Genomic DNA, 21,174 nt, shown 5'->3' with positions numbered 1-21,174 from the left:
CTAGAGACTAACACTTCCCACCCATCACAGGAAGATTTGGGGAACGGACCCCTCCCTGCTGGGAATCTTGTCAGCTTTTAGCCCAGCTCAGGGGGACTTCTCCTTAGTGCTGTAAGAACCTGAGTCTGGCTCCTTGAGCATGGGAGTCGGGTGATATGGTGCCCTCCGGAGGTAGTGCTGGGACCTGGAATTCCTAGTTGTGTTACGTGGTGACATGGGCTTGAGTTGGAAGAGGTGCATTCAAATTCTCTTTCATTAGTCGCTTTGTGCTTTTGCTTAACTTCACTGCTCTGAGCCCATCTCTAAGACTGAGGTGAGAATCATAGCCACTTCCATGTTTTCATGCGCATCTGTGTGGAGTGCACATGGGAAAAGCTTGGCGTGGGGCAGGAGCTTAAATGTTGATTAAAGTGAAATGAAGGAAGAAATGAAGGCATCTCTGGGTTGAACTCCCCTTCCTGTCCTGGCCACTGAGGGGCCCTGGGTGGGGCTGGGGCTGAGAGGCCAGGGAAAACTGGATTCACGCAGCTTGGACCTTGCCCCATCTTTCTCTTGACTTTCTCCTCGCCTTTCTTCTCTGCTTCTCTGTGTCCTTTGTCCCCTTTCTGTCAAGTCCCTTCTCTTCCAGTGGAAGTGCCTAACTCAGCACCTGGCCCTGACACACACAATTCATTGCTCCCTGCTCTCCTCAATGGCCTGTCTGTTGCTCCAGGCTCTGTCCCGCCACCCCCAGCTCCATCTCTTTCCTCCTTCTGGGTCTCCGTTTCTGACACCCTCTTTGTCCCATTCTCTCTACTCCTGGCTCTCCTGACATCTGTTTCTGCAGCCTCTGTCTGCAGCTCACAGGCATCCACTGGGCGCCTGCTCGATGCCAGGCACTGCCGTCTCCTTTCTCAGTTCTGTGTCTCCTCACCTCTTTTCTCCCTGTCTTCTTTTCTTGTTCCCCCACCCCTTCAGTCTCCTGCCCTCCCTCCCCCAAGTTCCATCGGGCTCCAAGGCTGGTATTATTCAGTTTTATGAGAAACCCCCAGGCCTACCCCTGAAGGGACCAACCACAACTGGAACCAGATGTGCAATCCTGCATTGGGATGGGAGGGAGGGAGGTAGGGACAAGGACAGGAGTATGGGTTGGCTTAAGGAGGAGGGGAGGAGGTTGGGGATGGGAGGTGGAGACCCTGGGAACCCTGGTCCTCAGGGGCTTGGAAGGAAGAGTTGGGAGGAGGGAGCCAGGGGGCTGAGCAGACTTGTTCAGAAAGCAGTTTTCACTGTGTGTTTGTGTGTGTGAGAGAGAGAATGTGCGTCTATGTGTGTGTGTGTGTGTGTGTGTGAGAGAGAGAGAGAGAGAGAGAGATGGTGGAACTGACACTGGGGAGAGCTGAGGGTAGATGATGGGCTGCGGGACAGCTCTTAGAATTAAGGAGGAAGGCTGCTCTTTTTCTGTGAAATCCTCTAGCTTGTTGACTTCCTTTCTTAAGGTTTCAAGGGACTTGCTGGGTTTATAGTTCTATACCCAGGTGCTGGAGCAGGCAGGCTGGAAAGAGGGGTGATGATGGGGTAGAGGATGGATAGTGTAACCTCCAAAGTCTCCTGAGAGTGGCTGGAGGAGGGGTCTTCCAGGTTGCTCCCCCTCCCTGCCCAATCTGTCACAGACCTTTGTGGGATGTGTCTGGGATGTCCTGGGTCCTAGCAAAGCCTGTGTTTCTGCCTGCTATTATATAGCTTCAAATATAAAAGTCTTCGTATGAGTATCTTTGGTACAGCCTAGTGCTGTATTAAGCATTTTAAAATGCCCTTTGATTCAATCATGAACTGATTATCCATCCATCCATCTCTTCATCATTCATTTATTCATTCCACACTTATTGAGACTCTACTATGTGTCAACCTTGTGCTGGGCACTGAACAAATGAGGAAAGGGGAAGGGAAAGAATGAACAAATCCCTTATCATTCCAAAAATGGGAGCCATAGAAGTGCACCTGACCCACTGCATGTCAGGGCGTTAGTGAGCTGCAGAAGCCCCAGGTGCTCAGAGGAGGGGACAGTGCCCACCAAGTGGTGAGTCTGGAGAAGGATCCAGGGAGGATGGCTTCTGAATTGAGCCCTGAATGCTGATAGGGAGGAGAAGGAATGGTGTATGAGAAAGGCCTGACCATCAAAATTGGAGGATGGAAGGAGAGAAGGTTGGAAAGGCTGGGATGTTCCACTGCGGAGCTTGGACTGGAAGTAGCAGGCAGTGGGGAGCTGGGACCCTTTGATGTCAGTTGGGATAATATGGATGTGGGTTGGAAGGAAGAGAAGGGGAAGATGGAGCATTCTGCTGTTCCTGGTACCTGCTAGTGGGAGGGGTTCTAATTTTATAGGACAATCCCCACATCCACCTCTAGAGAGCTGAAACTGACCCAGGATCTTCTAACTTCCCTCATCTAAGCAGAGCTGACCCAAGCCCCAGAGGGGCCCTTAGTCTGCAGTGGGGGTGGCGGGTAGGGGTTAAGGAGGATAATATTATTGGGGTCACCTTTGCCCTAGAGTTGGGGCCAGTGAGTGGGAGACTTGGTTTGAGGCTGGGCCGACGGCTAGGGAGGACTAGGCCAAGTGTCCCCATAGTCCATCTGCTTTCACCATCCTTGTCATTTGTGGACAGCATCCACACTCTCACAGATTGAGGCTGCTGTTGAGGCTGGTGGGTTCTGGATGCTGGAATTTGGGATTCAGAACCCAGACCCTCTTTCTAGCTAGGAGAGGATGAAATCTTGCTCAGGAGGCAGAGGATGAGTGGAGCGATGCTTCTATCTCTACCCTCCCCATATAAGGTCCCGAGAAGCTGTCCTTCTCTCCCCCATCCCCAAGGGTTTCATTGTCTCTGATTGGGGGCGAGCCAGCCCTCCAAAGTACTGGCCATCTCCCTGTGGCTCTGGCCTCATATGCTCCAAAATTGTATCCCCTCTCAGAGACTCCCCTGTCATTGTACTTCTGGGGAAAACTGAAGCCTGGGGAAGGGTTTGGCTGAATTAATAAAATTAGAGTGTGTTAGGACTGGAAAAGTTCTTAAAGACCTTTGTGTCACAGGGGAAACTGAGGCTCGGAGGTGCAGGCCACTGGCCCAGATGTGGAAGAGAAGGAAGGGCATTTCAACCTCTGGATGTCTGAGTGGTGTGGGGCTTGGCTCTGGAGCCAGCCAGGTTCAGGTGTGAGGTCCTTTGCACAGTCCTGCTTGGACTTCCACAAGTCACCTCTGTGCTCTGAGGTCACGATCTTCAGCTATAATAACTGGGTGATTAGAAGACTAAGTGAGAGTTAATAGTCTTTAGTGCCCAGCATCTGATAGGTGTGTAGCAAATAACTTTTCCCCTGCCTTTCTAAATAATCCTATCTGCTTCTTCACTTTTATTATTCATATGGTGCTCTAAACTTTTCACATCACTTCCCCCATTATTTTTATCATGGAAAACTTCGTGCATGTACAAGTTGAAATGATTATATGGTGAACTCCTACAATGAACACTTTGATATATTTGCTCTATCACATTTCCGCCAATCTATCTTATTTTTTGATCCATTTCAAAGAGAGTTGAAGCATGTATTTCATTAACTGGAGTTCAGCTTAAATGACTTTTGAATGTACAGTCACAAATGTCCTAACTCAGCCCAGAGAAAACAGCAGAGATTACTATCTCACATTTGACAGCTAAGAAAAAAGCAGGTTCAGAAGTGAGATTCCTGGCCTCCAGTCACAAAATGAGTTGGAAACAGCGGAGAGCAGAGTGCTGTAGAAAAGCTGAGAGTTGCTATATTATTATTATTATCATCATCACCATCTCAGCAAACATTCTTCTCCACCCAGAAGCCCTTTGGCCATTTCCCTGCACCTGTGTCTTTTCTATGGAGTCTTGACCCCTCCCTGTCCGCTTCCCCACCCCTGTCCCCCAAGCCCTCTGGCCCTGCCCATCCTGTCCCCAGGGATGCTGCTGGGCCAGTGGCTGAAGGAGGGGCAGCCACATTCCCTGGTGATCTCCTGCCCCAGGTGTCTGTGCCCTGACATGGCTGGCCAGAGCCGGCTACAGTGCAGCCAGCAGAGCATTGCAGGGGTTAAAGGAGGCCATGGCTGGCGGAGGGGGCCCACTGCTGGCTGACTCCAGGAAGGAGGCGGTGCGCTGTTGGCCCGCCCCCTGGGCTGGCCTGGGAGGGAACCCGACTAGCAGAGCCCTCTGCTCAGTTGCTCCCAGCAGTGGCCCTGGGACCAGCTCTGCTCCTTGCACCCCGCTCCCTGCCTGGACACAGGCTCACTTGCTGCCTTCTTCTGGGAAACCAGCTTCTTGCCAGCCACAGCCGCTGCCTCCGCCACTGGCCACCGCCCCTGACCTGGGAGTCCCTTGGCCCAGACACCCACCTGACTTAGTGGCTCCTCTGCAGGAAAGGTGAGTGAATGAGTATGCGTGTGTGATGGTGTACGTGTGTGTGAGTGTGCGTGTATATTTGTGTGTAGAGGGAAATGGAGCTGGCCAGGGCTGCCGGGCTGTTGATACTGATGCTGTCAAGACCACAGATCAGATTAGGAGAAGGTGAGGTCAGCCTGCCTGGTCCCATGTCTCTGGGTCAGGCAAGCTGTTCAGAGGCCAACCTTGTCAGTCCCCTGTCTTCAGATGTTTCTGTGGTTCTGGCAGGGATGTCTGGGGTGCGGCTTGTCCCTGCTCTGAGAGAGCAACCAGTCAGAAGGAGTTTTGTTTGCTGGGGAAGTTGCTGGTGTCAGTGGCTGCTTGGGACTGAGGCCAGCTGGAGGAGTAGGGAGGGACACAGGGACCAAGGGAGGGGGAAGCCTGGGGGTCTCTTCTGCTACTTGCCTGCCCATTGCAGGGGCATGAGTATTTTTTCTTCTTCATCTCTTTCCCTGCCACTCACTTGAGCTGCTGTGAGGGCACCTTTCTTCTCCTAGGGGCTCACTTAGCTCCCTGAGGTCTGACCTTGGCTGCAGGGAGGGGCTGGCAGGCCTGGCAAGGTTAGGGTTCAAAGCACTTTTCCCATCTCCACTCCTCAGTGTGAGCCCTGCTCCCTTGCCTATAGGCACAGACTGGCAGGAGTGCCCCCTCTGCCCTCTCCAACCACTAGCCCTTGCTCCTTCCTCACCCCTCTTGGTAGAAATGGCTAATCCAGGTGGTTAATGAACAGACAGGGGCAGCTGCCTTCCCCCTGCTCCTCCCTCTCCCCCCACCCCTCCTTTCCTCTGACTCTGATGCCCTGCCTGCCACCCGTTCCTAGGCTGGAGAATCCATACGGAGCTGACCTCAGTGTCTGTCCCCCAACCCCCAATCCAGGACTTGGGCCAGGACTGCCTGCCCAGATGTTTTAGGCTGGCCACTGTTCTAGAAGAGGAAACTGGGTGGGGGTGATGGGGGGACCCGGAGAAGCCTGCTGTGCTCCCAGGCTGGGCTCCCTGCTGGGGAGGGGATGGGGTTAGGGGATAGGATGGGTGCTGGGTGGGGAGGAGCTGGAGGAGGAGGGCAGGCAGGCAGGCAGGCGGTTGTGGGGGTGAGAATAGGAGGGGGATCTGGAAACTAGGGTGCCAGGGTCTTTGGGGACAAGGGCTTCTCTTCTGGAAGTCCTAGCTGCCTCTTCAATGTGGCAGCAGTGGGGAAGGTGTAGGGGGAGCACCCTCTCTTCCCTTCCTGAAGCTGCCTGAGGTGGGTGGACACCATGGTGGCTCAGATGTGACCTCAAGTTGCACCTGCCCCTGCCAGCTGGTGGCCACTCCTGTATGCCTGACTCCAGCTCTCCCTGGACCTCAGTACTTGCTACAGATGGGGTACCCCCTGCCTGACACCTCTGGCCCAGGGTTGTGGGAGGGAGCGAGGGAGGATGTGGATTGAGATGGAGAGGTGGGTGGCAGAGCCCCGAATGGGATCAGCGCTGCAGACCCAACTTGGGATTGGCTTGGACTCTGCTGCCCATGGAGGGCAGGGAGTCGGAGAGGAGTGGGCTGGACCAGGCTGGGGAGGGTCTCGGCCAGTCCGGCTGACTACCAGGGCTGGGAGCCAGCACTGTAACCAGGAGCTGAGGGTTCTTGGCGGTGGAGGAGGCAACCTGGGACCCTCTGCTTCCAGGCGCCTGGCCTTGAGCCCTTCTAGCTCTGCTTCCCCATCCCTCATCCCATGCTTCTTCACACTTCACTTCCCACAAAGCCCCAGTGAAGAATTTCCAAGGGAGGTGGCGGTGTCCAGGAAGTATAAGCACAGAGAACCTGGTAGCCAGGTAGAGCGGGGCTGGGGTGGGATGCTTATGGGTTCAGAGAAGATGTTGTTGTTTTGTGGACCAACTTCTGGCCTCCGATGGGTTGTGGCTGAAGCCTTGGAGTTTGGGGACCCTCAGGCTCCTGTTTCTACCCAGATAGGAGCAGGAGTCAAGGGGGGCCAGAAATGACTTTTGTTTGGTCTAAGGAAGAGGAGCCTTAGAGGTGGAATCTCAGCTCAGGTGAAGGAAGAGCTTCCTAAGGACCCTGGTGGGTCAGCAGGAGGATGGGCTGTCTTGTAAGGTGGAGAGCATCTTGTACTGGGGGGAGTTTAGACAGAGGCTGAACAAGGGCTTGGAAGGATTCCTGGGCTGAGATGTGGTTAGAGGCGATGACCTGGATGGTCTCTTGGGATGCTGAGGGCCTGGGATACTTGGAGTCAGGGAGTTCTCTGACACCAGAATGGGGGATCAGGAAGCTGTGTCCTCTGGCCTAGGGCGTGGGCACAGACCACTCGCAGGGGCCCCCTCCTTCCTGCCAATGTGTAAGGAACCAAGAGCCCGACGCTCTGCCCTGGCACTATGCACCTCCCTCACACCCGTGGCTCAACTGCCTACCAGGTCCGCCCCCAGCTGCTTCCTGCAAAGGTTCTGAGGTTCTTCCTATTCCTCCTGGCCCTCTCTGCCCCTTGCCTGTGGTGGGCTGCGTGACAGTGTGGGGTTGAGGGGACAGCAAGCACCACAGGCTTCACCCCCAGCCCCTGCAGTTACAGCCCATGTTCCCTGTTGAGGGGCTCTGGGGCCAGTGTGCAAGGACCGGGGGTGGGTGCTGGGATGTTGGGCATCTTGAACCCCTGCCCAGTTTGGCCTCCCCAAAACAGGCCTCCCTAGCCAGCCTGGAGATGGTAGACCGAGGGCAGTGCCAAGATCTGAGATGCAGAAAAACTCAGGCATGGGTCTCATATGAGCCTCAGTTTCCACATTTGTAAATAATGCAGGGTTGTCCGGGCAGCGTCAAGTGGCTTGCGTAACTGGCATGGGGTGAGGGGTGCAAGGCAAGGCAGTTGCTCTCAAGGGCCTCTCAGGAGGGTGAGTAGGGGAGGAGCAGTCACCTCTCACAGGCCTTTCCAAACCTGCTTTTCCTGAGGTGGGCAGTGAGAGGAGAACCAGAGAGGGCTGGGGCCAAAGCTTTCCCCAAACCAAACAGGTTTGGGCTTCCCATGAGGGAAGTGCCCGTGAGTGCTTCCGGGTGGGCTTGGAACCCACCCTGGACTCCATCCTTCCTACACCAGCCAGCCTCCTCCACAGCCCCTCTGTGGATGCCTGTGCCTCCTTTTCTCCTGACCAGAGAGGGTGACACAGTAGGAGATTGAGATCACCCAACTCAACCACCGCCTCCGACCAGGGGAGCCCCCTCACAGTCTTGGTTTCATCTGAGAGGGAGGTCCTTTCCGATGTCTAACTCCAATCCTCTTCTCCAGTCAGGGACTACATGAAGTTGCTAAATGACGACACTCTTTCCTGGGGTTTGAAAGAGACTCAGTGATGGTGGAAGGGACGTGCAGGGAAGGATTGGGAGACCTGAGTGTGCCGTGAGCCTGGGGCACCAGGGCGGGAGCGAGGGTGACAGGCAAAGGCTCTCAGCTACCAGTGCCTCTGGTTTCTTGGCTCAGTTCTGGAGCCAAAAGCCTCTTTGACCCCAGGAAACTGAGGCCCAGTTGAGGGATATGTTTGGAGGTGGGGGGCAGAGGAGATAGGCAGGAAAGCCCTCCCAGTTACCAGCCTCCAAATAAAGCAAATCAGAAGTGGATGGAGGAAGAGGGTGGGTTTTGGAGACTGGGGTTTGGGAGGACTGGCCTAGACTTTGTCCCCATTACTATCCACCAATGGCCCCTGGCTCAATAGCTCCCTGGCCAGATGGCTCTTCGCTTTCTAGGGCTATTAGGCATGCAGAGGTGTGGGCATAAGTGAGCTGGGACAAGGAGGTGGGGGTGGCAGGGTGGCCAGCCTGGCAGGCTGTGCCCACATCCCCTGGTGACACTTCCATTATGCAAGGTCACACCGGCCCTTCCCTCTTTCCTTCCCTCCAATGGTCTGGAGCGCTTTCCCGTCCGGGAGGTTGCTGGACGCTAGAGAGCTCCAGTGCAGCCTCTACCCAGGTTGGTGGCCTTGGCCGTCTTCCTGCTTGCCCCACCTTGCCTTCCCTTGAGGGGAGAGGCTTGTCTCTGTGGAGCTGGAGCCCATGTGGGAGGGGTGGTGGGTGGGCCTGAGCCAGTCCTTGGCGCTACCTCCTCCAGGGCTAGTCTGGGCTCTGCAGTCCCTGCCTTTTTAGGCCTGGAAGCCTGTAGCTCAGCGCTGGGTGTGGGAGACAGGAGAGACTGGACCAGCAGGGTGGGGGCCTGGGGAGCTGATGGGGGTGAGGGGTCACAGGAATGGCTGGGGGGAATTCTGGCCCTTTGGCCACTATGGGGCCCCAGACCTGGGTCCATTTCCCCCAGGGACCTTCCTAGACCTTCATCTTCTCCCGCAGAGAAGACGGGACCCCACAGGGTTCTGTGATCCTTGCAAGTTGCCCATTTGCTCACCTGACTTCTGGATGGATTACAAGCTCCTTGAGGGCAGGCCTGCACCTCTGGCCTCTCTGGTGATCCTTGCTGTGCTTGGCAGAGTGCTGCTCAACACGGATGACTGATTAATGGAGGGCAGAGGGGTGAGGGTTTTGATGGGGCCTGGTGAGGATTTGTTAGACTTGGACTGAGAGGTCTGTCTTGAGGCAGAGAATGTGAGTCTGGTGCCAGATTGCTGGGGATCAACTCATGATGACCCGGTTTACCAGCTGTGTGGTCTCAGCAAGTGACTGAACCTCTGTGAGCCTCAGTTTCCTCACTATCAAATGGGATAATATCTGCTTCAAGGTATGGTTGTGAGGATCAAACGAGTTAATTTATTTAAAGCAGTTTGGGTGGTGTCTGGCACATAGCAGGTGCTCAATGAAGGTTAGTTATTATTATTATTATTATTATTGGTGGTGGTGGTGATGGAGTTCTCTCTTTCTTGTCTTGTTGTTCCATCTCTAAGATGAAGAGAATTATGGGACCAGAGAGTGGAGAAGATGCTGGTGTCATTTTCCCTTAAGAGGTCCTAGCATCAGATCCCAGGGAAGAAATCTTCTCTTCCCTCACTCTGTCTCTCTCTGCAATTAGAGGGCAGGCAGGGAGCTGAGGGGCCCTCCGGAGCTCTTGTCTGTTCAGGGAGCCCATGCAGATCTGTGTTTACAGAGGACTCTGAGAAAGTTGCCATCACTGTAAACAAGATGCATTATTATAAACCAGCCTGAGCTCCCCTTCTTGGATCCCATCCCATGCCTTGATGAGAGTCACAGAATCGGAGACTCCCAGGCTGAGCAAGGACCTCGCCTGGCCTCCAGGAAGCCTGCCCTGGACCATGGGCTACACCCATAGAGGTGGCATCTGCATTTTAAAGTAGGATCCCCAAATAACTGCTTCAAATTATTGTGTCTTATGCCCTCTAGGTCCCCCCAAAATCTAACTGGCATTCCTCTTGTTGCAGCTTTAATTCAGTCCCTTGTTGGTAGCGGGTAGGGGAGAACCATGTCCACTCTTCCTGCATGCCATATAAGCTGAGAGCTTTGAACCCGTGCAAGGGTAGGGCTCCTGGCCACGATCCCTCTCCATCCCAGGCCTCTGCCCTCTCTGGGGTCTCCTGCTTTCTGGTGCCCCTGACATTCCTCATTAGCAGAGGTCAGCCCTCAAGGCCTGCCAAGCAGTATTCTCCACCCAACCCGGTTCCCACCCAGGGAGGCTGGGGTTGCTCTGGGTCGGGGGTGAACTCCATTTCCGGACCCCTGGCCCGCCCAGTTGCAGCTGCAAAAGGCATTAAGCTTTTTTTTGGAGAAAGAATGGGCTTGGGTTGATGATGATGATAGCTGGGGAGCATTCCTGAGCTCAGCCTGGCCCTTTCTTGCTTCCCTTCCTTGGCCCCTGCTCACCTCTGCCCAATTTCTAGGCCATTGCTCATGTAGAGGTGGGCCTCACCTTTGCCCCTTGACCTTGACCAGACCTGGACAATCAGCTGGTCTCCAGCCACCCTGTATTGGAGCAGTTTTTGTGTTCAGTCCTGGGCTTGGTGCTGGGTTAGGGGGTAGGGGTGGGGAAGAGGGCTTCAGGGGAAGCGGAAGAGAGGGGCTCCACCCTGGGTCCATCTGGGTGGGAGAGCAGTGCTCCTCAAGTGAGCAGATCTGCGTCTAGGCCTGGCTCTGTCCCTAGCCTCTGGAGGAGTCCCACCTGAGTCCCTTCTCTCGCTGGGCCTCAGTGCCTTCAACTGTAAATGAAGGCCTGAAAGGTGCAGGGGTGGGGAGTCTGTGAGTCCATCTCCCCGGGGCCTCCGCTGGGCGTCCCCCAGTCCCAACGCTGTGGAACTTCACCTTGGATTGACCTTGCTTCCCTCCCCGCCCCGCCCCCACCTCTGGCAGTCACTGGCAGGAAGTCCTGCTGATTAGGGCCCTAATCACCGGCTGAGACTCCCAGAAATGGCAGAGCTGGTTGAGCGAGAGGGGCCGCCAAGCCGGGAAGGGGGGCTGGCATGGGGAGAAGCCTCCACCCAGGGACATGAGCTGGGGTTCGGGCTATGATTTGGGGGTGGCAGAGATGGGCCAGCCCCAGGGGTCGGCTCCTTGGGTCCGGGGCGGTGCCTGTGGACCCACTGTGGACGCTGTGCGGCAGCAGCTGGGTCCAGCTGGGCACACGGGGCCGCTGGATTGTTCACTTTAAAAGCCTTTGAGGGCATCCACCCTATGCCAGTCAAGGTGCTGGGTATGAGGCTGGAAAGACCGGGAGACATGATCTAGTGGAGGGACTAGGGGAGTAGACAGAGAGTGTTGCTGCAAAATGCAGCGGGAACGTCAAGCAGGAGGCAGCTCACGTGAGCTGGCAGAGCAGAGGAAGCTTTGGAGAAGAGGTACCGTTTGAGATGGATTTTGAAGTTTGGGAAGGAGTTTTGCAGGGAGGAAAAGGGGCAAAGACTTCTTCAGGCACAGGGGAAGGCATGTGCAGAGGCCCAGTGGCATGCAGGTAAGGAGAAATAACAAGCGTGGGTCTCCCTCCCAGCTCTGCTACATGGGTCTGAGCCTTAGTGTCTGCATCTGTAAAATGGGGTTCGTATTTCCAACCTTGTAGTGCTAGCATGGATATGAAATGAGATGCTATTTGTAAAGTTCTCAGCCCAGTGCCTGGCATGGAGCAAACCCACAGTATATGGAGGCTTAAAATGGCATGTGTGGGAAAGGATGGCTTTGGGGAGAGCCTGAAAGTATTGCTTGGGGCTCAAGCCGGGGGGATATTCTGAGCCAGGTTAAAGAGGGGAGTGGCAGGGGATTTTAGTACAGGGAAGACATGATGAGACTGTGATTTAGGAAGGGCATTTGGGCCACTGTGACGGCTGTACTGGGCAGGGGAGTCCTAGGGACAGGCCTCAAGCCAGGGCCTGGGTTCCTGGAATCCTATGTTCAAATTCCTCAGCCCTGGGGCTGGAAAATCCTCTCCCAAGTCACTTCATCTCCCTGATCCCTCTGGGCTTCTTTCCAGCATACCGTCCTCCCCTCCTGGATTGGGAGGCCAAGGAGGCCCTGAAATCTCCTTCCTGGGAGATCTTTCAGGCCAAGAGAGAGCCATCCTTGGCAAGTCTTCACACGCAGCCCTGGGATGGATGAACTGCAGCAGGCAGGAGTGAGGGTAGACTGTAGGCAGCTTATATTTTTAAGGCACCGAGAGGATCCTTTTGGGGGCCTCCTTTACCATCTGACCTGGAACACAGTAGCCCCTCACTGTTTGTTGAATGAATGAATGAATGAATGAACAGCAGTGTTCCCTGGTCAGTGTGGAGGAGCCTGTTTGCTCGGAGGCAGCCATGCCCAGCCTGGCTCTACGTGGCCTGGTGAGTGCAGAGAGCGGCTGCCTGTCCAGAGCTAGATGGAATGTTGAGTGTCTCAAAGGCCAGGTGCCTGGCATGTCGCAGGTGGTCAGGGACTGTGTGTTGATGAAGAAGAGGGAATTTCAGCAGCATTTATTTCTTAGAGCGATGACCTGTCATGAGGCAGTGTGATGTGGGGGTCAACTTCACAGATTCTGCAGCTACATGGTCTGCGTGTGAATCCTGACCCCACCCACATGGTCTGCATGTGAATCCTGACCCCACCTCTTGCAGGCTATATGACCGTGAACAACTTACCTGACCTGCCAGTGCTTCCCTTTGCTCACCTGTAAAATGCAGGAAACAAATAGAGCCGGTCTGGCACGCAGGCTGTTCTGCATAAACCTTGGTGATTGTTATTGCTGTTTTTGTTATTGTTATTACTATTATTGGTACAGTGGGAGAGAGTGGGGCTGGCAGCAGGGGTTTGTTGGCTGGGATGAGTGCAACTGCCCAGAGTGGGAGGGGAGAGCACAAGAGACAGATGAGGCTCCTCTGGAGGCTTAGAAGGAATTCGGTGGCTCACGAACTGCCTCCATCACCACACATGTGGCTGCCTCTGCTGTGGCTGGCTGAGCTGGGCCAAGCGTGGGAGTGGAGGCAGTGGTCAGGCCTGGATTCCAGGCTGGAGCCCTGGGAGAGCAGAGGCGAGCCAGGGTGAGGGGTGGGGGCTGGGGGAGGAGAGGTGATTGGAGAGGAGGCCATGACTCTCCCAAGCTCCCAGCTGGGACCCTAAGAATTCCTCCCATCATCTCCTGCCAGAGGGCCTGGCCCTTGAGCTCCAGAGCCTCTGGAGGGCCTGCAGTCCATCTCCCTGCCTCCTGGGCAGACTGTTCTGAGTAGGTGGCCTGGAGTCCAGTGCCCCTTCACTGCTGGAAAGTGATTCCTCCCCAGTAACCACTGTCTGGCTGCAACTCCTTCCTCCCCCTCCTCACCTTGCCTTCAGATCTCCTGTCTTCAGCACTGCTTTGTAACAGGAGGGTGAGAGAGTCAACTTCAGGGGCCTGCTCTGACTTGGGGCAGAGAGAGAGGTCTGTGTAGTGCCGCGGAAGGACCCGTGGCAGGGGTGTCAGGTGGCCTGCTGGTCCCTCTTGGCACTGTGTGACTTTAGGCAAATTGCTTCTACTTCTTGGGCTTTGGTTTCCTCAATTGTGAAATGAGAATTTCGAGTTAGGGGCGTTCTCTCTTTTCAGCAGTGCTGAAATTCTGCAAGTGCACGGATCTTTCTGAACAGAGAGGCTCCTAGTCTTGAGGCCTTTGGCAGAGCTGTCCAGCGTGGAGGTGGGATCCTGTTGGCTCTTCAGGCATCTGCTGGGATGCCATCTGAAATGCTGGGGAGGTCCTTCCAGCACTGGAATTGGAACGTTCTTTGCCCAGTGACCACTCCTCCAGGCAGCTTGATTTCTTGGAACAGAGCAGAGGGCAACAGCTGTCAGGGTTGGGCTGGCCAGAATCTCCCGTCTCTGTCCCAGTGACTCAGGTGGGGATACGCTTGGCAGGATTGGAGCCAATGAAGCAAGGGAGGGGACTGGGGAAGATCTGCTGCCTGCCTTGGCCACCCAAAGGGAACAGAGTGGGAGGAAGTGATGTGCTGGGGATGGGGGTGCAGAGGCAAAGTGAGTAACAGTTGTGAGTAATGGCTCAGTGTCTCCACTGGGTAGGTGGCTCCTAGACTGCACAGAGCTGTCTGGGGCTCCGGAAATTCTCCCCGGAGGCCCAGCCACTGAATCACAGCAGCCTGACCTCCTCCCTCCCTGTCCTCCTTAGGAGCTGGGGGTCCTGGCCAGCAGGGTGCCACACCTCATCCCCTCTGCCTCTCTGTGCTTCTCCAGATCAGCCCCTCCCATCACCTATACCTTCACACCCCCTCAGCTCCATCACTGCTCTGTCTTGTCTTCCAAGCATCCAGGCAACTTGGCTTGCCTCAAGGAGTGTAGAATTTACAGTCTGGCTGTCCCGGGTTTGAGTCCCAGCTTGACCACTCGTCGCTGTGTGACCTTGGCCGACACATTTCTCCGCTGTAAGGTTCAGTAGCCTCATATGTGAAAAGAGGCTACTGCTTGTTTAATCTCTTGTTGGAAGGATTAAATGGGATAACCTGTATGAAGTACATCTTCTTTGTATGTGTTCAAATAATATGGTTGTCCCAAGCCCTAAACTCTGTTTTGCCCTTCCTCACCACCTCTATCCCTAAAATTCCAGCTCCCTGTGCTTCCACCCCATAATGTTCAGGCTGCATATCCTCCTATCTACTCTACCCTGTTGTTTGTGCACCTGCTCTTCCATTTCTGACACCTCCCACCCAGCTTCTGCCCGTGTGCCTTATCCCTTCACCTGCTCTTCCAGAAGGATGGGCGGGGCTCAGATGGGACAGGCAAGTGTGAGGGGAATTTGCTGCTTGCCCAGGCTGCAATGGGCACTTTGAAAGGAGCTGGGAGGTCTGGGTGTGCTTCAGGGGCCCTGGGCTGCTCTTGTACCCCCCATCTCTGCAGGCTCATGCTCCCCCTGCCCCAGTCTGTACACATGGGCTCCTTTCCCCTTCTGGCTTCCTGGAATCGGCTGTGCTTGGGGCCATGCAGAGTGCCCCTGCCAGTGGATGTGTTGGCAGTGCTGATGTGTTTCTGTTTGCGTGGCTCTGGTTGGGGTGGGGCCCAAGCACCAGGGGGTGACTTTGCATCTGGGTCCGGCAGTGGTCAGGCGTGTGCGCTGTGTGTGCCTTGGGCTGTTTTGAGCTGTGTGTATGCAGGGCTGCAGTGTTTGGGTCACCGGGTCTTTAGCTGATGCCAGCTTTGTCTTCTGTCCGTTTAAAATCTCTCAGTGTTTTCCGAGTCAGAGAGCCAGGTCTTCTTCCGCCCCTCCATTTGCCCTCCTCCTTCCCCTCCAGACCTGGTTTCAGATACGTGCATCTCTGAGGTCTGCCTGGGAGCAAGGAAGCATTACGAAGGGTGGATATGCGTCAAGTGGAGCCAAACAATGCTGGTGACAGCCAGGCCTACTCTGGCCTTCAGTGCTGGCCACGTGTCAAGCCTCTGCTGCCTGATAATTGGAAGTGAGAGGGGGCTTCCTGCCACTCGGCCCCAGATGGATTTCAAGGAGCAACAGAGAGCCGGGCTGTCCTGCCCTCGGGACTTTCTGCTTTCTGGGGCTCCTGGTGCAGCCTCGTCCATCAGAGCAGATGGGGTTCCAGAACACCAGCCCCCGATGCGCGCTAATTGTGCAGAATAATTGCACTGCCTCCTGTCGCTGCCATCTAGGGGCCAGGAGTTTTCCACGAGTGAATTTTCAGATAACTGAAGCTTATGCATGGAAGAATTCAGAGCTCAGGAAAAACGGTGGATTTTTTTGATGGAAAGGTCTCACATTGTACAGTGTCCCACGCTTTCTTTGACTTTGACAATAGATGGGATCTTAAAAATCAGCTCCTTGCTCTCCCTCTATTGTTTCTCAGTTTCTTCTTCTGTAAAATGGGGATAGGAATAGGGCCTGCTTCACAGGGGTGAGGTGAGGATTAAGTGCTTTGAGACGCATAAGATGCTTAGAACTGAGCCCAGTGCATAGAATTTACTGGTCTGTAAATGAGGATGCTGAGGTGTGGAAAATGCCATTAATCACCTCCAGGCTAACATAGAGGGAACTAACATCTCCTAAGCATATTCTATATTCCAGACAATTTTACTGATGGCACCTAAGTCAACTTTATTGAATACTTCCAGCCACTCTGCAAAGATGATCTCACCCCCATTTTACAGAGGGGCAAACTGAGACTCAGGGAAGTTAAATAAGGTCTCAATAGCTGGTCTGTAGCAAAACTGGCATTTGAGCCCATGCCTGACTCCCAGTCCCGGTTTTTTTCTGTCCCTCCTCTTACCCTGTAGTTGGAAACTCATGGCCTCTTAGTGTGTTCAGGAATCTGGAAATGGGAACCCGCAAACAGAAGGAGTTACGATCTCATAGAGCTGAATCTGCTCCCAGGTGCCAGGTTTGGGTTTAGTGCAAAGCTGTCTGGAGTCAGGCGATGAGAAAAAATGACCTCTGGGGATGTCCAGGGAACATAAGGCCATAGATCAGCTTTGAGGATGTGGGATTTTTTTCCTAAATAATATGTGGTTGGGTTGCTTTCCACCCTGTTCCTCCTTTTGGCCCGCCTTAAATTCTTAAAAGGAGACATAGGTAGACATCAGAAAGGATTTCCTGGTTGTCCACCACATAGGACAGTGATACAGGCAGCATAGGGAACCCGAAGAGTCAAAAATGTAAGGCACTTCTTCAAATCTGAGATGTCTTTTATTAAAAAACATTTTAACGTTTCCGAAAATGGAATGCACCTCAGGATCGATGTGTACAATTCAAGTAGCCTTTCCCCTCCTCAAAAACTGTTATTCAGTTGATGATGCTACATACAATCAATAGCATCCTTGAAATTAGGAAACAGGGAGGTGAACACCTGTGGTTTGCAAGTAACTCTACAGGTGTTGAAAGCGGAGAGGTCTCTACGCCCTTGTCCTGGCTGGCAAACAGACGATGGCCTCGCTTCAGAAGACAGCGGCTGATGTCTGTGTGGGTCTCTGATGTCTGTGTGGATTTGAGTGTGGCCCCAGCCCCAGAATTCTCTATTTTGGGCCTGGCTTAGCCCCCCGCAGCCTACCCTCACACGTCCCCGTGGTGGTTGGCATGGTCCTCAGTGCTGCCTGAGACCTTTGGCTCTTTGGGTTTTCCCACTGCTCTTAGATTTTTTTCCCATGCACCCTTCCTGCCTTACTGCTCTAGCACAGCTGAGGTCAAAGACTTTTGTCCCTTCAAATTTCCATCTAGAAACAGAAACCCTTGGTGGAAAGTGAGGGGGTGGGGTGGGCAGCCTCCCTCTGGGTGGAAAAATAGATGGACTTGAATCCCAGTGAAATCCTAGCCCTCTTCATACCTCCATTATAGCATTACTGGGCCTGTTTTATAATTCTCTGTTTATATGCCTGTCTCCCCCACCGGGCCACAAGTTTCCCTCCTGGGCGGGGCCATCCTCATTCATCTGTCTCCACAGCTGGGAACCTGGCATGGAGGGGCACTCAGTGGGCATTGTTGAATGAACACGTGGTCTCGCTCCCCATGCCTGTCACCTCCTTTCACACGAGTTCCACTAGAACCGTGACCACAGACCACAGCCCTTTCCTTGGGCAGCTCTTCTAGGAACTTCCTAGAAGCTCTGTTCTCTGTGCCGCCGGCCCTGTCCCCCAGCCTCCCTGTTTCAGAATAGGCCAGGGAGAAGGGGTGGGGTTTTCCTGCTTTTTGGGTTGCTGGAGAAGGCAACTCTGAAGGCTGCATTCCATATTGCCTGTTCATACCTCCTCTTCTAGCATGGTGGCTGGCTTCCCCCTAGTCCTCCGGCCGCGTGCCTCAGCAGCTCCGACTGCCCCACTTTCCTGCCCCTCCATCTTCTTATGTTCCTGGGATCCCCTCTTTAACCTCTGTCCTCTGCTCCCTGCCCAGCTCAGAGCCTCTTCCAGGCTGGACTCTCGGGCTCCAGCCCTACACCTCACCTATGGCTTCTCACTGGCTCTGGGGGCATGAGGCCACTCCAGGGCCCTGGACATTGGCCTCATCCTGGCCCTCCAGGTCATGTGCAGTGTGGCATGAGTTGCCTCTCTGACCGCCTTTCTCCGTTTGGCCCTGTGTGCCCTGGGCACAGCCAACTGGTTTCTTTGTGTTCTTTGACCCCTGGCATCTCTCCTCCCTACCCACCTCAAAGGCCATGTTCTCCATGAAACTTTCTGTGACCCCAGACTGGGAAAGGTGGTGTGGTCCTGGGCAGAGCTGAGGCTTCGGACACAGCCACGGCAGAACTTGGTTCAATTTCCATTATTTACTGGTTGTATGACCTTAGGCTGAGAATGCAACCTCTTAGTGCCTCATTTCCTCATGTGTAAAATGGACTGATAGCCCCTAGCTCAGAGTGCGCCGTATTGAATGAAAGCAGACCTGAACGTAGTTTTCTCTGGCCAGAGCAAGGGCTTTGAGGTGGAGAGGTGAGAAATGGGAGTGGAGAGGGAGTCATAGCCAGGTCCCGAAGGGCCTGACGGCCATATTAGGACATTTGGACTTTCTCCCGTGAGCTGGGAGCTATGCAAGAACTTTAGGCAGTGACACTGCTGGATGTGCATTTTAGAAATAGCTCCCTGGCTGCCAAATGGAGAATGGGGTGGAGGGGACAAGGCGAGGGGCAGGGAGACCAGTGTTGTAGGCTGTTGCAGTCATCTCTATGATTAATAGGACCTGAGAAGGGGTGTATGTGGCTCAGAGAGGTATTTAGGAGGAGGAATTGCCTAGGCTTGGTGGAAGGGAGGGGAAAGAATGAAGGAAGACAGACACTCGGGCCTCTGGCTTGAACAACTTTGGTGGCCGGGGTGGGTGGGGGGTGGAGGGCTGAGGGAGGGGTGGTGGGTGGAGCTGGGGGTGGTGGCAGAGGTTGTCAGTGCCATGCAGGAAGGCCAGGAGGTGGCCGAGTGTGGGCAGGATCATGAATCCAGGATGCTGACGGGTCATGCCCTGGGCCCCTCCGTGCCCTCTGACCCCCACTGGTGCTTCCCTGTGGCCTTGCCTGTCCTGGCCTTTTGTCCTGGCTGTTGCGGGGACCCTCTCACCCTGCCCCGGTAGGCTTGCTGTCTTGTGCTCCCTGGGCCTGGCACACAGTAGGTACTCAGTGCAGCTCTGCTGAACCCCATGTCTCTGACCCCCCTGCTTATCAGCACATGCTCCTAAGAAGTCCAGCCTAGTGTGCAGCCTCACCTCTCCCAGCTTCCCTGATTCGGGGTGTGGGTGAGTGTGGCCCCTGAGCCAGGGCCCTTGAGATCCCTGCTTGGTTTGTCTGGAGGCTAATCTCCAGATAAGACTCCCTGCCTTCACCTGGGGTGGGTCCATCTGGGTGCCATGGTGTCGTGCCTTCTTCCAGGCTGGCTTGGGAGGGGCTGGCTTCAGTGGTTGGGAGGCCCATGGGTCCCACAGCTTGGCATGCTGGTCCCCCCGAGTTCCCCTTGTTGTTGTCAGCTTCTGACTGAAGCTGCCCAGAACTCCACATTCTGCAGGCTCCTGAAGGGCCAGGCACACCTGCTCTTCCCTGCCTTGTTCATGTCTGGTTGTTGAGTGGCCCTTATGTGGACCTGGCAGCTGCTCTGTGTGTGGGTGTGGTTAGAGGTGGGGAGGTTCTTGTCTGAAGAGGAACTCCCCTGTCTGGAGAGCCCATCTCAAGTGCCTTGCAGGACAGGGAGCCTAGCAGTGGGCTGGGGGGTCAGTGAGTGGGGCTGGGGAAGAGGATCCTGAGACAAGAAGAGGAAATGGAAGAGGAAGCACTGGGCAGCTGGAGCTTTGGGGACAGGTTGATGGGACCAGTGATCTAAGAGGAGCTTGGCTCAGGAGGATTTGGGGAGGGGTGGGGCCTGGGGCCTTGGTGAGTCAGCCCTCTGGGACTCCCCTGTGTCCTGTCTGCTCCAGGTTCTGGGTCCCAGCCTGTGCTGGGTTTGGGGAAAGGGCCAGGCCCGCTCCCTGTCCCCACTGTCTTTGGAGGGACACTCAGGGCTTGGGTGTGTGTGCCCTGGCTTGGTGTTGCTGGGAACAGGCCCCTTCTTGCCTCCAGGAACTTGATGCGCTTCATTTCCTGGTCCAAATAGAACTCTATATAAGGGAAGGAAATAGCCGAGCAGGCCAGGGAGCCTGGAGAGGCTGGAGCAAGCCCCGGGGAAGGCCAGCTGCCTGGCGGGGAGTGCACAGGCCTGGGGAGGAAATGGGCCGGGGCAGTGGCCACCTTCTCTCCAGGATCCCGCCTTCTGAGGGCCTGAGGCTCAGCCTGGGAGGCCAATGTCTTTGAGCTATGCTGGGACCCTTGAGACCTCTGGCCCTTTCAGGCAAGCCTCATAATCTTGTCCCCATGCCCTCCCTCCATGGCCTTGGCATTCTTGCAGCTCCTTGTCTGCTGAGCATCCTCAGGTCCTGAAGGAGGCCTGCCTCCCTCCTGGCTGCCAGGCTAACAACTGACCCTCTCCCCTGGGCCTCCCAGCTTGCCTTACCAGGTTGAATGGGGCTGTCTAGGGCCTTCCTGAGTTCCAGTGGACTTATGGTGTGAGCCCTGAAGTGCTGGACTGTCCACAGATAGGAGGTTCACTTGCCTATTTCCTTATCACGGGCATGGAGGCTGGGGCCTTCTGGGATTATTGTCTGGATTTTTCTGGACCCGTCTGGTATCGTCTCAGAGACCAGGGCTCAGAAGCTGCCTGCCTCCTGGCCACAGGTTCCTGGGGCAGGGCCCAGAGGGTGAACAGCAGGCAGAGCTGTGGGCATGCCAGGTCTGCTCTAAGAATGGGTAGTGGCACCCTCCCATGCTCTGGGTGAGGAAGAGAAGTCAAGGGTGGGGATGGGGGTTACTGCAAATGTGTGTTTTGTTAGGGTGGAGAGGAGGGCCCCTAGGCTTCAGGGTGCCTGATGGCCTCTTGTCTCTGGGTTATAGGGTCCTCTTCTCCCCTACTTTCTCCTTCCCCTTATTGTTATTAGTAATGTGACTGTACATCCTTGCTTGCCTTAAACTTCCCACCGTTCACCTCCCCCAGACCCTACTCCTGGACATCCTTATTTGGAGCACAGTCTCAGCCTGGTCCTTCTCCTACACAAGTGCCTTCAGTGGCTCCCCAGTGCCAATGGCTAAAATTTAACTCCTTCACTGGGCATTCAAGGTTGCCCCTGGTCAAGCCTAGAAAGACAGTTGTGCCATCCTTCTTCCCTTCATCCCTTCCAATGCCTGCTTCAATGCTCCTCTTCCTTTCCTTCACTCATCCTGTGTCCCAGCCAAAGGGGGCTTCTAGTGGTTCTTTCAACATGCCAAACATTCCCACTTCCGTGCCTTTTTAATGTGTTATTCCTACCCCCAAATGTCCCTTCCCCATCTCCACCTATCAAAACCTTATCTACTCACCAAGTGGGCATCAGGC

The 21,174-nt window shown here is 54.9% G+C and overlaps 1 protein-coding gene across 13 annotated transcripts in view; it reads left to right on the top strand.

Moving 5' to 3' along the window:
* The window catches only part of TNS1 (tensin 1), a 211,352-nt gene that overhangs the window by 63,223 nt on the left and 126,955 nt on the right, over window positions 1–21,174 (top strand). The window contains exon 1 of one of the 13 annotated variants that reach the window (XM_054477285.2): window positions 4,227–4,416. The exons of the other annotated variants lie outside the window; for them this stretch is intronic. The gene's annotated coding sequence lies outside the window, so the exon portion shown is untranslated. Of the gene's footprint in view, window positions 1–4,226; window positions 4,417–21,174 lie in introns of those variants that run through there. 13 annotated transcript variants of the gene reach the window in all.

Source organism: Pongo pygmaeus, chromosome 11 (genome assembly GCF_028885625.2).
Source record: "Pongo pygmaeus isolate AG05252 chromosome 11, NHGRI_mPonPyg2-v2.0_pri, whole genome shotgun sequence".
Taxonomy (NCBI): domain Eukaryota; kingdom Metazoa; phylum Chordata; class Mammalia; order Primates; family Hominidae; genus Pongo; species Pongo pygmaeus.
This window is presented reverse-complemented; position numbering and strand designations above follow the sequence as displayed.